This window comes from Diospyros lotus, chromosome 8 (genome assembly GCF_014633365.1).
Source record: "Diospyros lotus cultivar Yz01 chromosome 8, ASM1463336v1, whole genome shotgun sequence".
Classification (NCBI taxonomy): Eukaryota; Viridiplantae; Streptophyta; class Magnoliopsida; order Ericales; family Ebenaceae; genus Diospyros; species Diospyros lotus.
Window position 1 is genome coordinate 7995523 of NC_068345.1, and position 16021 is coordinate 8011543.

The 16021-nt window shown below is 33.1% G+C and overlaps 1 non-coding gene across 1 annotated transcript; it reads left to right on the forward strand.

The window, feature by feature from the left end:
* The first annotated feature begins 5075 nt into the window (after positions 1–5075).
* On the forward strand, positions 5076–5182 carry LOC127809057 (small nucleolar RNA R71). The gene has a single exon (XR_008025063.1). It is a non-coding gene; the product is annotated as a small nucleolar RNA R71 (small nucleolar RNA).
* The last annotated feature ends 10839 nt before the right edge of the window (positions 5183–16021 follow it).

A 16021-nucleotide genomic window follows, 5' to 3' on the forward strand; every position in this document is an offset into this window, starting at 1 on the left:
TTGAATAGAGTTGGCCAATAAAACCCATATTGGAGTACCTTAGTTGCTATTTTTATTGCTCTGAAATGTCCACCATAGGGGGAGGCATGGCATTGCTCTAAGATCATCTCCACCTCATCTTTTAGAACACACCTTCGGATTACTTGATCGGCGCCTCTTCGATAGAGAATGGGATCCTCCCAAAAATAATATTTGAGTTCCGAAAAGAACTTTTTCCATTAGTGGTAGTCATAATCCGGAGGCACAAGGTTACTTGCAAGGTAATTCACATAGTCGGCATACCATGGTACCTTTGTTTCGCTGCTTGCTCATTCCACTCTTAAAAGTTACTCATCTAGAAATTTTTCATTAATATCCCCTATTTCAGATTGATTTTGTTGCTCCAATCTAGAGAGGTGGTCGGCTACCACATTCTTGTAGCCTTTCTTATCTCGAATTTCCGAATCAAACTCTTGGAGAAGTAGTACCTAACGGATTAGCCTTGGTTTTGCATTTTTTTTTGAAAATAGATATTTTAGTGCGGCATGATTCGTATAAACAATCACCTTTGAACCAATGAGATATGACCAAAATTTTTCGTAAGTAAAGACCACTGTTAGGAGCTCTTTTTCTTTAGTGGCGTAGTTCATTTGCGTATCATTGAGAGTCTGACTAGCATAGTAAATCACATGTAAGCCTTTGTCCCTTCGTTGTCCCAAAACTGCCCCAACTGCATAGTCACTAGCATCGCACATTAGTTCGAATGGCATGTTCCAATCTGGTGCCACAATAATAGGTGCTAAAATTAACTTTTCCTTTAGAGTGGTAAATGACTTTAGGCGCTCCTCAGAAAATTCAAATTTTGCATCCTTCTCTAACAAGTTGCATAAAGGCTTTGTAATCTTGGAGAAATCCTTAATAAATCGTCTTTAAAAGCCGGCATGTCCCAAAAAACTATGGATACCCTTGATTGATGTTGGTGGAGGAAGCTTCTCAATCACTTGAATTTTTGCCTTGTCAACTTCAATACCCCTAACTGAAATTCAATGTCCCAATACAATTCCCTCTTGGACCATGAAGTGGCATTTCTCCCAATTGAGCACCAAGTTTGTTTCTTCACAATGCTTTAAAACAAGTGTCAAGTTCTTTAAGCATTCATCATATGAAGAACCAAAGACTAAAAAATCAACCATGAACACTTCAATAAATCTTTCTACCATATCAGAGAAGATTGACATCATACAACGCTGAAAAGTGGCAGGGGCATTGCACAAACCAAATGGCATCCGTCGGTAAGCGAACGTACCATATGGACAAGTGAATGTTGTCTTCTCTTGATCTTCTAAAGTTATTGGAATTTGATTATATCCCCAATAGCCGTCAAGGAAACAATAGTGAGAATGACCTACTAAGCGCTCCAACATTTGATCAATGAAAGGTAAGGGAAAATGATCTTTTCGTGTTGCATCATTCAACTTATGATAGTCCATGCAAACTCGCCATCCAGTAATAGGTCGAACTGGAATGAGCTCGTTGTTTTCGTTCTTTTCCACTGTAATACCTCCCTTTTTAAGCACCACTTGAGCCGGACTAACCCAAGCACTATCTAAGATAAAATAGATAATCCCAGTATCCAGTAACTTCAGTACTTCAGCTCTAACCACATCTTGAAGATGAGGGTTTAGTCGTCGCTAATGTTGCACCACCGGCTTCTAAGTGTCTTCCATTAATATCTTGTGCATGCCAAGAGATGGGCTAATCCCTTTTATATCAGCTATAGTCCATCCAAGAGCTGACTTTGGTTCTCGAAACACCCAGAGTAACTTATCCTCTTCTTCTTGGCTAATGGACTTAGCAATTATAATTGGAATAGTAGAAGACTCACCCAAATAGGCATATCGAAGATGGGATGGCAACTGCTTTTGCTCCAATTTTGGAGCTTATTGAATGGAAGGTAAAGGTCGTGGAGGACCTGTGCCTAATGCCTTGTATTGCTTCCCTTTTTGAATAAGTTCAGATCCTTGCAAATATTTGACACATTCTTCAATTGTAGCAGACTTGGTATCTTCTGTTGAGTTTTAACCTAGTTAAGAGGGGGGGTGAATTGACACGTTTTAAAACACTATTTAGCTACATATTTTCTCTCCCTCTTTTTTGTAATCTATCAAAAAAATACATGAGAAAGAAAAAAATACAATTAGGGAATAGGAATCATCCCAAGTGAGTTTCGAAGAAAAACAAAAGTTTCATATAGTGGATTTGGTTGAAAATCCTAAGGAAGGAAATCCTTAGGTAGTGGATGTAAGCCATAAGGGTCGAACCACTATACATTGCTGTGTTCTTATTCTTTTCATTCTTATTCTTGTTTGCTTGATTATACTTGTTTGTTTTTTGGTTTTGTGTTATTTGAAGTGGCCAAATCCTTAGGCCTACATTCTTGGTGGTTATTTTGATTATATTATGATTTTCTTTAATTAATCATTCTTTGTACTAATTTAATATTCCATTTGGTTTATTTAAAGACTTGTTATTGTGTGCATTCAAATCACTTGTTTTCATCAAGTTGTAATTTGAAGAGTATATTGGACCAAAGCACATATTAGCACAGCTGGCGGATATCATATTATCTATCTAGTATTTAAGTGATCCCGTACTCTTAACTACAATTTTAGTTTGTATTAAATTTGTTTTCTCATATATATACGTGCATAAGGTTTTTTTTTTTTTTTTTTTAACGTAGGAATCGAGGAGCTTCGCCTAGCGGCCCCTTTGGCACGAGCGTTGCCAACCCTATAACCTACGGGTTGACCCAAACCGGACCATCGAGCTAGGCCAAGGTAAGTCCAGGTCAAAGACCCGTGCCCGTGGCCCCTTATGTAGTTAAGCGATACCTACCGCATTGCCCAGGATTCGAACACACAACCTTGGCATACCCAATACCCGAAACCCATGCGGTCGACCACTTGAGCTACCCCAATGGGTTTACGTGCATAAGTTTTGCATTAGACTTTTAAAAGGTGTCAATTCACCCCCCTTTTGACTAGGTCTATTCTTATTATGGAAGCTAAGGGGTAAATTGCTCAATCAAAGGAGTTTGAAGATCAACTAGAAGTCAGAATTGATCATTTCTTATTTATTGTCGATTTTGCAAGAATTATGAAGGATTTCGATGATATTTTAATCCTTAAAATCAGCCATGCATTACTAGAGTTGATTTGCTCATTCAAGGCTGATTGAAGATCAATCAAGTTAATTGATTATGGAAGGTAAATCAAGAATTCAATATGAAGGGCTGAGATTAGCTTGAAGACTTGCCACATGGAGGGCTGAGATTGATCAAGGAAAGCCTACTCTAACACTAAAAGGATCTCTTGAAGGCTTTGGAATAACTTTTTGTGAGCCCTATTATTTTCTACATTATTAGCTTAGATTTTCATTCTCTCTAAATCTTTCTCTTCCTCTATCTTCTTGAGAGAAAACTGAAAGAGTTCTCTACACTTCATTGTATTATTTTTGAGAGAACCCTATTTCTCAATCACTACTATTCTTGTATCTTGTAAAGAGTGTATAAAATCCAAACTAGTGAGTGTGAGACTCTAGAAGTAGTTTGGTGGTGGTGAAGCCAAGTAAAGGCTTCGGTGGTTGTAACAAAAGTTTCATATAGTGGATTTGGTTGAAAATCCTAAGGAAGGAAATCCTTAGGTAGTGGATGTAAGCCATAAGGGCCGAACCACTATACATCGTTGCGTTCTTCTTCTCTTCACTCTTACTTATTCTTACTTGATTATAATTGTTTGTTTTTGGTCTTGTGCTATCTAAAGTGGCCAAATCCTAAGGCCTACATTCTTGTTGGTTATTTTGATTATATTCTGATTTGCTTTAATTGATCATTCTTTGTACTCATTCAATATTCCATTTGGTTTATTTAAAGACTTGTTATTGTGTGCATTCAAATCACATGTTTTCACCAAGTTGTAATTTGAAGAGTATATTGGATCAAAGCACATACTAGCACAGCCAGCGGATATCATATTATCCATCTAGTATTTAAGTGCTCCCGCACTCTCAACTACAATTTTGGTTTGTATTAAATTTTTTTTCTCATATATATACGTGCATAAGTTTTGCATTAGAGTTTTTAAAAGGTGTCAATTCACCCCCCCTCTTGACTAGGTTAGAACTCAACATCTTCAACTTGTGAGTGCATAACACATGCTTCCCAGGGATCTGATGGGTGCTCCAAAGTGAAAGTGTTCTTTGCCTCTCTATCCACAATATCAATCTGAAAACAAGAATCTGAAGCAGTAGGAAATTTGAGTGCTTCAAACACATTAAAAATGATTTGCTCCTCATTCAGCCTTAACATGAGTTATCCTTTCTACACATCAATAAGTGCTCATCCAGTAGCTAGAAACGGTCACCCCAAAATAAGGGGAATATCCCTATCTTCAGCCATATCCAAAATAATGAAATCTACTGGAAATATGAACTTTTTCACTTTTACTAAAATATCTTCAACAATTCCACGTGAGTTGCTTCTTCCCATCCTCCTTTTTCTTCATTTGGTCTCCGTTGTTTCGGTGGGTTTTGAATGCCTTGATTGTTTCCATATGAAAAATTAGGATGGTTTCTCCAGCCGGGATTGTATGTTGGAGAAAATGGATTATTCTATGGACGCTGGAAATTTTGTTGACACGAGAAGTTCTGCGCATAAGCAGCCTGCTCTGTGAGTGAATGGTCCCTAACGGTCAATGGGCATTCGGATAACAGATGGTTTTCCCCACAAGTTACACAAACAGGAAGAGATCCTTGCACCATACTAACAGATGTAGAGTATTTTAAGGTTTCCATCTGTTTTGATAGCATCAATCTTGGCCAACATCAACGTATTCATATCCACTTCGTGTACTCCAGCTGCTCTCCTATGTGAACTCCTATCCAGCCACATTACAAATTGCTCACTCATTGTTTCATAAAGATCATGTAGCTCCCCAGCTGATTTGTTTCTAATAGAACCACCTGCTATAGAATCAATAACATAATGGCTGTAAGGAGTTAATCCGGCATAGAAGTAGTGATTTTGAGCTGGTAAAGAGAACCCATGATTCGGGCACTTCCTTAGCAATTCTTTATACCGTTCCTATGCTTCATGAAAATTCTCTATTTCAGCTTGCTGGAAAGTTGAAATTTCATGCTTTAATTTGCTAATCTTGGTTGGTGGAAAATATTTTAGTGTGAACTTGTGAACCAAATCAGCCCATGTAGTGATGTTGCCAGGTGATAGTGAATCCAACCACTCCCGAGCTTTGTCTTTCAGAGTATGAGGAAAAATTCGCATCCTCAGTGCTTCCTCATTAATGCCTTGATATTTAAAATTTTCACAATACTCCAAAAAGCGAGCGAGATGATAGTGAGGATTTTCATCACTTCTTCCATAGAACGAAATGTTGTTGGAGAATAAATTAATCACATCTGGCCTCAATTGGAAGTTATCATGCCCATATGGAGGATAGACTATGCTCGATCGGTTCTCAACGATAAGAGGCATCATGAAATCCCCCATCAAGATATTTCTCTCATTGATCTCAGCAGTATGCTCCACTTAAACAAGCTGATTTCCGTTGTCTTCCATAACACTCTGTTGTTGTTCCCTTTTTGCTCTCTGTTCATGATGTCTTTGATGAAAGGTTTATTCAATCTCCGGATCAAACTCAACAAGATCAAGAAGTTCTGAACGTTGCATGCACTATTTCAATCCTAACACAACAAAAATTGAAATAGTTTAGCGTAAAAAATTAAAGGAAGCAACACAAGTGTTAAAGCTAATCTTAGCTAAAGCAATAATCAAAAGAGCCAATCCCCGGCAACGACGCCAAAAACTTGTTTGTGTATTCTTTCCAGCAAGTGAACGGAATCGTAACAAGTAATATAATGATGAATATAGTATCGTTCCCACGAGGATTAACTTTTAATCCCTACTTTAATCACTATTAACTTTAATAAATGACACACAATTAAAAGAATACTCAATGGAAGTTTTATATTAATTAAAACCAACTCATTAAATGGAAAACACAAAATAATTCTTTAGGTTTTGAATGTAGAAATCTAATGCAATAGGGTTCATGAATCCAACGTAGTTCTTTAATTGGTTTAATCTTTAAGTGATCGGGTTTTATAATTCTTGCTTTGAGATGAAAATCGATGATCCTACGTTAATCAAAAGCCTCTCTCAATGGTCAATCGAATCTATGCTTACATATGAGATTAATTATCTCTAATTAATGTGCAAATATACAAACATGCATTTATCCACAATGATCATCAAAATAAGATTTCACAAGGCATAACGACATCTCTGCCTATTATTGAACCTTATATCGTTTATTACCAAGTGCTAATCTATATTGAATCTCTCGAAAGCAATATAAATCACAAACACATTCTAATGGCGGCCAAGCATCAAAACGGAATTAGTGTATAACAAACGATCAACCCAAAAGACAAGAATATAATAAAACTCAAATACTTTTAATTAAACCATCGTTGAACTAGGTTTCATCAATCACCCTAGCCACAAAGTACTTATCCTAACATAGTTTCAACTAATGAAAGAATAATAAAAATGGAGTTCATGATGTTGGAGAGAAGAAAGGACAGAAAAATACAACCAAAATCGAAGATCTTTAAGAAAATCTCCCTCTTCTTCCTAGACTTGCTGTCTTCTCCTCCTCCAAAAAGCTCCTAAATCTCTCAAGAATCCTTCTTTATATAATGCTTTTTAGGTCTTCAAAGTTGTGCCCCTTGAGAGAGCCCATCTCTACTTGATTTGAAAGGGAACGAACTCAAAACGGCCTTTTCGCGAAGCCTAAAGCCTTATTGCGGCCTTACCACGGAATGCTTTCCACGGTAAGGTCTTGCGGTAAGGTCGTGAGCCACAGAATGAAAATCTTATCACGGGCTTACCACAGAATGCTTTTCGCGGTAAGGTCGTAAGCCACATAATACTTCTTTAACCACGGCTTTATCAAGGAATGCTTTCCGCGATAAGGCCGTGAGCCACAAAAAATAATTCTTACCATGCAATGCTTTACGTGACAGCACCATGAGCCATTTCTCTTTGATTTCCAACACTTCACCAATGACATCATTCTTCTGGTGCTTTGCGACATCATCATCCTCGACCCCGAATGGACCTTTGACCTTGCCTTTACTGCCATTTTAGCTCCAAAAATGCGACATCATCATCACTTTTTGCACAAATTGTCTTCAACACATGCTCCACATCTACATAACCATATAGAACCAAATCAAGTAGAAATCATGCTAATTGAATGTATAAATGCTAAGTTTATAGACCAAAATAAATGTATAAAAGACACTTATCAATACTCACCAAGCGAGGAAATTCATTAGGAACATTGTGTTTATTGATGATATATTGGTATACTCACCAAGCAAGGAAGCTCATTGGGAACATTTGAGAATTACTCTGTCCACCCTAAGGGACCATAAGTTGTATACAAAATTTAGTAAGTGTGACTTCTAGTTGAAGGAAGTTGCCTTTTTAGGGCATATAGTTTTGGGGCAAGGTATATCAGTGGATCCTGTAAAGGTGGAGACAATAAAAGAGTGGTCGCAACCTATTACTGTTTATGAAGTAAGAAGTTTCCTTGGCTTGGTAGGATATTATTGCAATTTCATCGAGAAATTTTCAAGCATTGCCCTTCCGCTGACCCAATTAACTCGGAAAGGGGTTAAGTTTGTTTGGAATGAGCATTGTGAAAAGAGCTTTCAAGAACTAAAGTTCAAACTGATAACAACACTGATTCTATGGTTACCTAAAGGTTTCGGAGGATACGAGGTATATATAGAAGCCTTAGGAATAGGGTTAGGATGTGTGTTAATTCAACATGAGAAGGTGATTGCCTAGGGGTCTCGATAACTATGCCCTCATGAAAAGAATTCCCCACTTCAAGCCAACACACCTATGATCGACAACATTGTCCATACAGTGCCATTCCTATGCTTGCTTGATAGCTGTTGTTATAAGTAAATTCTGCCAAACTTAAATATTCATCCCAACTACCCCCAAAATCCCACACGCATGCCCTAAGCATATCTTCTAGAATTTTTTTAATGTGCTCGGTCTGACCGTCTATTTGGGGGTGATAGGCTATGCTAAAATTCAGTTGGGTCTCTAGTTCTTCTTGAACAGCTTTCCAGAAATTTGATATGAATCGACTATCTCTATCTGACACAATACTCACAGGAACTCCATTGAGGCGAACAATTTCCTAAATATAGAGTCGGACAAGTTATTCAGTTCTCATAGTACTCTTTAAAGGTAGGAAATGTGTTAACTTTGTTAGTCGATCCACAATCACCCGAATAGCATCATCCTTATTTGGAGTTTAGGGTAAACCCCTGATAAAGTCTATCATTTCATGCTCCTATTTCCATTCAAGAATTTCTAAGGGTTAAAAATAAAGTAATTAATAATTAATTAATCACTACCTTTATTTGACTATCATATTTTAATATTATATAAATATACATAGAATAAAGATATAAAAATAATATTTTAAATAAATGGATAATTTTCTATGACTTAATTAATAGTTTAAGTTATCTATTAATATTTCTCATAAAACTAATGCAAATTTAATACAAAACAATTAGCATCGAAAAACTCGTATATTTAAAATTTATTATTAATTTTACAATAATTAGTACATATTATTTCAAAACAATTGAAAGATTTAAATTATTAATGTAAATTACAAAATGTAAATTATTAATGCAATAAGTATTAAACACAAATCATTAATGCAAGTTTTGGGGAAAAATTTTAGTACTACTTATTATTTCAAAGCAATTGAAAGATTTAAATTATTAATGCAAATTACAAAATGCAAATTATTAATGCAATAAGTATTAATTGTAAATCATTAATGCAAGTTTTGGAGAGAAATTTCTTTTTTCAAGACTATCCTACTTTTATATATATAAAGATGCAAATTACAAAATGTAAATTATTAATGCAATAAGTACTAAATACAAATCATTAATGCAAGTTTTGGGGGGAAATTTTATTACTACTTATTATTTCAAAGCAATTGAAAATTTTAAATTATTAATGCAAATTACAAAATGTAAATTATTAATACAATAAGTATTAATTATAAATCATTAATGCAAGTTTTGGGGGAACATTTCTTTTTCAAGACTATCATACTTTTATATATATAAAGATGGAAATTACAGAATATAAATTATTAATGCAATAAGTACTAAATGCAAATCATTAATGTAAGTTTTGGGGGAAAATTTTATTACTACTTATTATTTCAAAGCAATTGAAAATTTTAAATTATTAATGCAAATTACAAAATATAAATTATTAATACAATAAGTATTAATTGCAAATCATTAATGTAAGTTTTGGGGGGAAATTTCTTTTTTAAGACTATCATACTTTTATATATATAAAGATTTTTTAATTAATTTAAATTAAATTTTAAATTTATTTTTAAGATTTTATATTCTTTTATTAATTTAATTCAATTTAATTTTAATTTTAAATTATTTAATTATTTTTAAATTTAGAGGCGGTTTTTGAAAAACCGCCGCTAAATTAAATTTTTTAATGAATTTTGCGGCGGTTTTGAAGAATTACCGCAAATGTTAATTTAATTTTAATTATAATTTATTTAATTATTTTGTTTAATTTAGCGACGATTTTGAAAAACCACTGCTAAATTAAACTTTTTAATGAATTTTGCTGCGATTTTTAAAAATCGCCGCAAATGTTAATTTAATTTTAATTATAAATTATTTAATTATTTTTGAATTTAGCGACGGTTTTTCAAAATCCGCTGTTAAATTAAATTTTTTAATGAATTTTGCGGCGGTTTTTCAAAACTGCTGCAAATGTTAATTTAATTCTAATTTTAAATTATTTAATTATTTTTTTTAATTTAGCGGCGATTTCTCAAAAATCGCTGCTAAATTCAATTTTATTTTTAATTATTTAATTATTTTTTAAATTTAGCGACGTTTTTTTGAAAACCGCCGCAAAATTGAATGTTTTAATGAATTTTGCGACGGTTTTTCAAAACCGTCGCAAAATTCCATTTTTTGTAGCTGTTTTAAAAACCGCCGCAAAAAAACTGCCACTAAAAATTATTTTTTTTGTAGTGAGCGAATATTCAACATCACTTACAAGCAAAGAGGTAATGTTGTCTATGGTGACAACTCAAAAGGTAAGATTCTTAGCATTGCCTCAATTTGTTTCCCAAATTTTGTGTTAGAGAATATTGTCTTAGTCAAAGGTCTTAAACATAATTTGATTAGCATAAGTTAATTATGTGATAAGGAGCATAGAGTATGCTTTAATTTAATGCTAAATCATGTGAAATATCTTGTCTCAAAACAAATGAAATAAAGATAATTGGAAATAGAATAGAAAATGTGTATATCATTTACTTAAACTTGTCCTTGTCTAGTATAGAAGAATGCCTAGTATCAACCATTTCTCAAAATACTTGGTTATGGCATAATAGACTAAACCATGCAAGCATAAATGTCGTTAACAAACTATCCAAGTATGATCTTTTTAAAGGATTGCCTAAGCTAAAATATGAAAAAGAACACATTTGTGAGGCATGTATGAAAGCTAAACAAATAAGCATATCTTTTAAACCTACAAATGAAGTTACAACCTTTAGGCCTCTAACCTTCATTTAGATCTTTTTGGACCTATGAGAACCCAAAGTATAGGAGGAAAACATTATATTCTCATCACTGTAGATGACTATTCTAGGTTTTCTTAGGTAATATTTATTACTTCTAAAAGTGAAATGTTTAGACAATTTGAAATATTTTGTAAAAGAGTACGTATATGTATTTCAAAGATTAAAAGTAATCATGGGGGAGAATTTGAAAATGAACAATTCAAACTCTTTTGTAAAGATAATGACATTGAACATAATTTTTCTTGTGGTAGAACACGTAAACAAAATAGGGTAGTTGAAAGAAAAAATAGATCATTACAAGAGATGGCTAGGACCATGTTATGTGGCAAAATCTTCCTAAAAATCTTTGGACAGAAGCCGTAAACATTGCATGTTATATCTTAAAGAAAACCCCTTATGAATTATATAAAGAAAGAAGACCAAATATTTCATATTTTCACATCTTTGGTAGTAGATGTTTCATTTTGAACAATAAATATAATTTAGGTAAATTTAATTCTAAGAGTGATGAAGGAATTTTCTTAGGTTATTCAACCCAAAGTAAATCATATAGAGTGTTTAATAAAAGGACTCTAGCCGTAGAACAGTCTATTCAAGTAATTGTTGATGATACAAATAGTGGCAAGAAGATTGTGAAAATGAATTAAATCAAAACTTCGAAAAATTATCATTAAATCATAAAACACATTCATTAAATGATAAAATTCCAAATGCAGAAAATATATCTCATGAAGAAAAAGAACCATTATTTCCAAGAGAAAGAAAACATATAGAAGATAATGAAATTATAAGAGATCCTTCCAAAAGAATTAGGACTAGAACATCTATTAGAAATGAATGTTAATATGATGCTTTTATATCTCAAGTAGAGCCTAAAAATATTAAGAAAGCCTTGAATGGTGAGAATTGGATTATTGTCATGCAAGAGGAATTGAATCAATTTGAAAGAAATAAAGTGTGACAATTGGTTCCAAGACCTAAAGATCACCCAATCATAAGAACCAAATAGGTGTTTAGGAATAAAATGGATGAAAATTGAGTTGTTATTAGATGCAAAGCTAGATTAGTGGCTTAAGGATATAGTCAAAAAGAATATATAGATTATGATGAAACCCATACCCCCGTAATAAGACTAAAAGCCATAAGAATGCTATTGGCATTTGCATGCCACAAAAATTTTAAACTATATCAAATAAATGTTAAGAATGTGTTTTTGAATCGATATATAAATGAGGAGGTACATGTGGAACAACCTCCCAGTTTTGAGAATCCTCAACACAAGGATAATGTGTTTAAACTTATAAAGACACTATATGGTTTAAAATAAGCACCTAGGGCATGGTATGAGAGGCTTAGTAAATTTCTTCTAAAATAAGGATTTAAAAGAGGATAAAAAGATACAACATTTTTTATTAAGTCTCATAACAAATATATTTTATTAGTTCAAATTTATATGGATCATATTATTTTTGGATCTACAAATAAATCCCTATGTGATGATTTAAAAATCTAATGCAAGGGGAATTCAAAATGAGTATGATAGGAGAATTGAAATATTTTATAGATTTACAAATTAGGCAAGAAAATTAAGGAATTTACATATCTTAACAAAAATATATAAAAGATATTTTTAAGAAATTCAATATTCAAGAAAGTAAACTAATAGCCACTTTTATGAATAGTTCATCATGCATAGATAAGGATGAGAAAGGTCAAGCAGTGGATAATAAGTTATATAGAAGTATGATTGGATCATTATTATATTTGACAACTAGTAGGCTGGATATTATGTTTAATGTTTTCTTATGTACTAGATTTTAATAAAATCCTAAAGAATCCCATCCAAAGGCCGTTAAAAGAATTTTTAGATATCTAAAGGTACTACAAAAAATTTGGCATATAGCGAACAATTTTTAGCGACTGAAATTTCCTTCACTATTTTGTGACGAAACAACAACGAAATAACGATGGATTACGAAAAAAGAATTTCGAAAAACTAGTGACAGATTAGGGATGGAACAATATTTCATCACTAAAATAAAAAAATATTAAAAAAATTTAAATTTTTATGGATGGAAATAAGAATCCGTCGCTAAAATTAGTGACAAACAGGTGTTTCCGTAGTGAAATTTTAAAAATAATAAAAAATAAATTAAATTTGCATTTACCGATGAAATTCATATTCTGTCGCTAAAATTAGTGATGGAATATGAATTCCATCGGTAAATAAAAATTTAATTTAATTTTTTTATTATTAAAATTTAGGGACAAAAACACTTGTCCGTCGCTAATTCTAGGATTATTATTTTTGTGGCTAAAATAAAAAATAAAAAGTTATTTTTAGTGATGGATTATCCAAATCCATCGAAATGATAAATCCCTTGCTAATTTTAAATTTTTTTTTCTTATTGTTATAAATATATTTCAATTATTATAAAAATATTTTTAAATAAAAATTTAATTTTTTTATTATTAAAAGTTAGCAATAGAAATACTTGTCTATCGGTAAAATTAAAAAAATTATTTTAATATTTATTTCAATAAAAAAATAAAAAAATAATTTTAATGACGGTGTAGTGAATTCGTGGCTGATATAGCAATAGAATGTTTAATCCCTCCTTATTTTTAATTGTCTTTTTCTTTATTTTTATAAATATATTTTAATTATTTTAAAAATATTTTGAATTTACTTGTCTATCGCTAATTTGAATTTTTAATTTTATTTATTTATTTTTTAGTCTATTAATTTATAAATATTTAAATGAGATGAATATTTAAATTTTATAAAAAAAATTAAATATATTAATGTATAAATATATTTAAAAAATTAAATATACATTTAAACGTGAGATGAATATAAAAAAATAATTTATAAAATTTAAAAATTTAAATTTAAATAAATATATTAAGTTAAAAATTTAAACTTGTTTTTCTCTTTGCAAGTCTATCGGAGACGCAAAAAGACACTCTCTTGCATCTTGATTGAGACATTCTTTCGCATAAAAAAAATTATTATTATATCTTGACAATAATAGTGTAAATTCAACATATGATAATGGTTATTAAAACTTAACTCGAATGTGCAATTTTTATTAGAAAGAAATTATTTTTAAAATAAATTCACAAAATTGATAGAATTGAAATGATATGGCATACACCAAGAGGGGGTGAATTGGTATATTAAAAAATCTTTTGAGAAACATAGATTTCATCTGTTAAGACCACATAATCGTTAAACCTCAAGACCTTAAAATGGTACGATAAGATATCAACCGTGTAAAGATAATTTTGTTTTGTGAAAAATAAATATGAAATCTTATAAATGAATGAAAAAATTAAGTAAGAATAAAAATGCTAACAGAGACAAATAAAAACAGAAAGCACAAGGAGACAAAGATTTATAGTGGTTTGGCTTTCTAAACCTAGTCCACTACCTTAGCTACCCACTAAGTATTTTGAAACAAATCCACTATCAACCCTCTACTCAAAACCCGAGTAGGTCCTCTAGTCCATGACTAGGAAATGTACAAATCCTTCAAATCTAATGGGCCTTCTAGTTTACGCTAGGATAAATACAGTAATCATGAGAATGAGAGTCTAAGAGTACAACTCTAAGTTACAAGCTCTCTTTAAATGAAAAATCGAGACTTACAATGAATGAAACAATGTATACAAAGCCTCAGAAATGTCAATGCGAAGAGAGAAAAATTCAATGCTCGATGTAAACTTGAATGCTCAATAGTTGAAGATCTTAAATATTTCCAACAACCTTCAATTGATTCTCCCAACCCATATTTATAGTTGATGGTAGATAAATCAAAAATCCAATTGTTGTGGTGGTTGGGCGAGAATTAAATGCACCAAAAACTAGGCGTTACAAGTTTCTGAGAAACAAACTGTCGACAGACAAAATAGGTTAGTCGACTATATTTTCAAATAAAACTAAGCCATAGTCGACAGATAAGAAATCATAGTCGATAGTTGCTCAACCAAATCTAATGATAGTCGACAAACACAATCACATATTCGACACATCCAAAATTATGAAGAAAATTCCAAACATCACACACACACATAGTTGACAGACCCTGCATAATAGTCGAAAGAACAGAATATAGTTGACATAAGCCATACATAGTCGATAGAACATACAAACATAGTCGACTATTCTCAAGCATAGTCGACAGATCATGAGCCATAGTCGACTATCCTCAGTCATAGTCGACAGAACAAAGGTACATAGTCAACTATCCATTTTGAAAATTTGAACACTTGACATTTTCTAACTTTGTTTCTTTTGAAAACAAGTTGAGATTATCAAAAGGATATTAATTTTGAATCTTAACACTCAACCTTACTTCCTATAGAATTCAAGAAAGATTGATTTTCATAACTTGCTTCAAACTCATTTATATAAATTTAAATATTTGTAAGCACCCCCGCCCGGATATCCCCAACCAACCGGACTACCCGAACAGGAGCGCCTACGGGAGGAGAAAAGTAAAAAACATTAGACAAAGACCACCCCGGCATGCATACGCGAAAATAAGAACAGCGGAAGCAAAGGTCAAGACATGCATGCACTATGGGTACCCCGCTAACACAGCGGTCACAACATAAGTAAAAGAATACAAACTCCTGTGCCGACATACACAAGACTCGAGAAAACACCCGGCACAGTACGAAATAATAGAGTAAATTCTACTTAGACATCAGAGTGGATAGGGATTGACGAGACTGCCTGTACACCACACCGACTCTGCCGCAAAAGCTGACTCCCTTGCTCGGACCTACACTGGCACTACCTGGAATGATGGAAAGCAAAGTGAGTCGAGAGACTCAGCAAGCATAAAGAAGAAAAGGCTGAAGGCTACACAAAACCAGAAATCTCACCCCAGAATAAACCCCCAGGTACACACAAGCCATGAGACGCTACAACACAACAGCTCAACAGCATAACAAAATAAAAGCACATACCGGTCCTTGGGGCCCACATAAGACACTTGGCACCCAAGTCCCATACCAACCTGCCGCTGCCCTGAAAGGCAACAAATGTCTCCACAAACCTGCGCGCGCTGTCCCAGGCCGGTACTCCCGTCACCTGTATCCGTCGGTACTCCCGACAACCGAGCCATAGGCTCCCTCGGAACGGTACTCCCGTCCGAGAACTAAATACTACTAGTATCCATGCAATGCACATAGAAATGCAATGGCGTAATGAGCATCAACGTGATACAAGGCGCCCATACATCCAGGCATCAGGCCATGCTCCGCCCACATAGTAA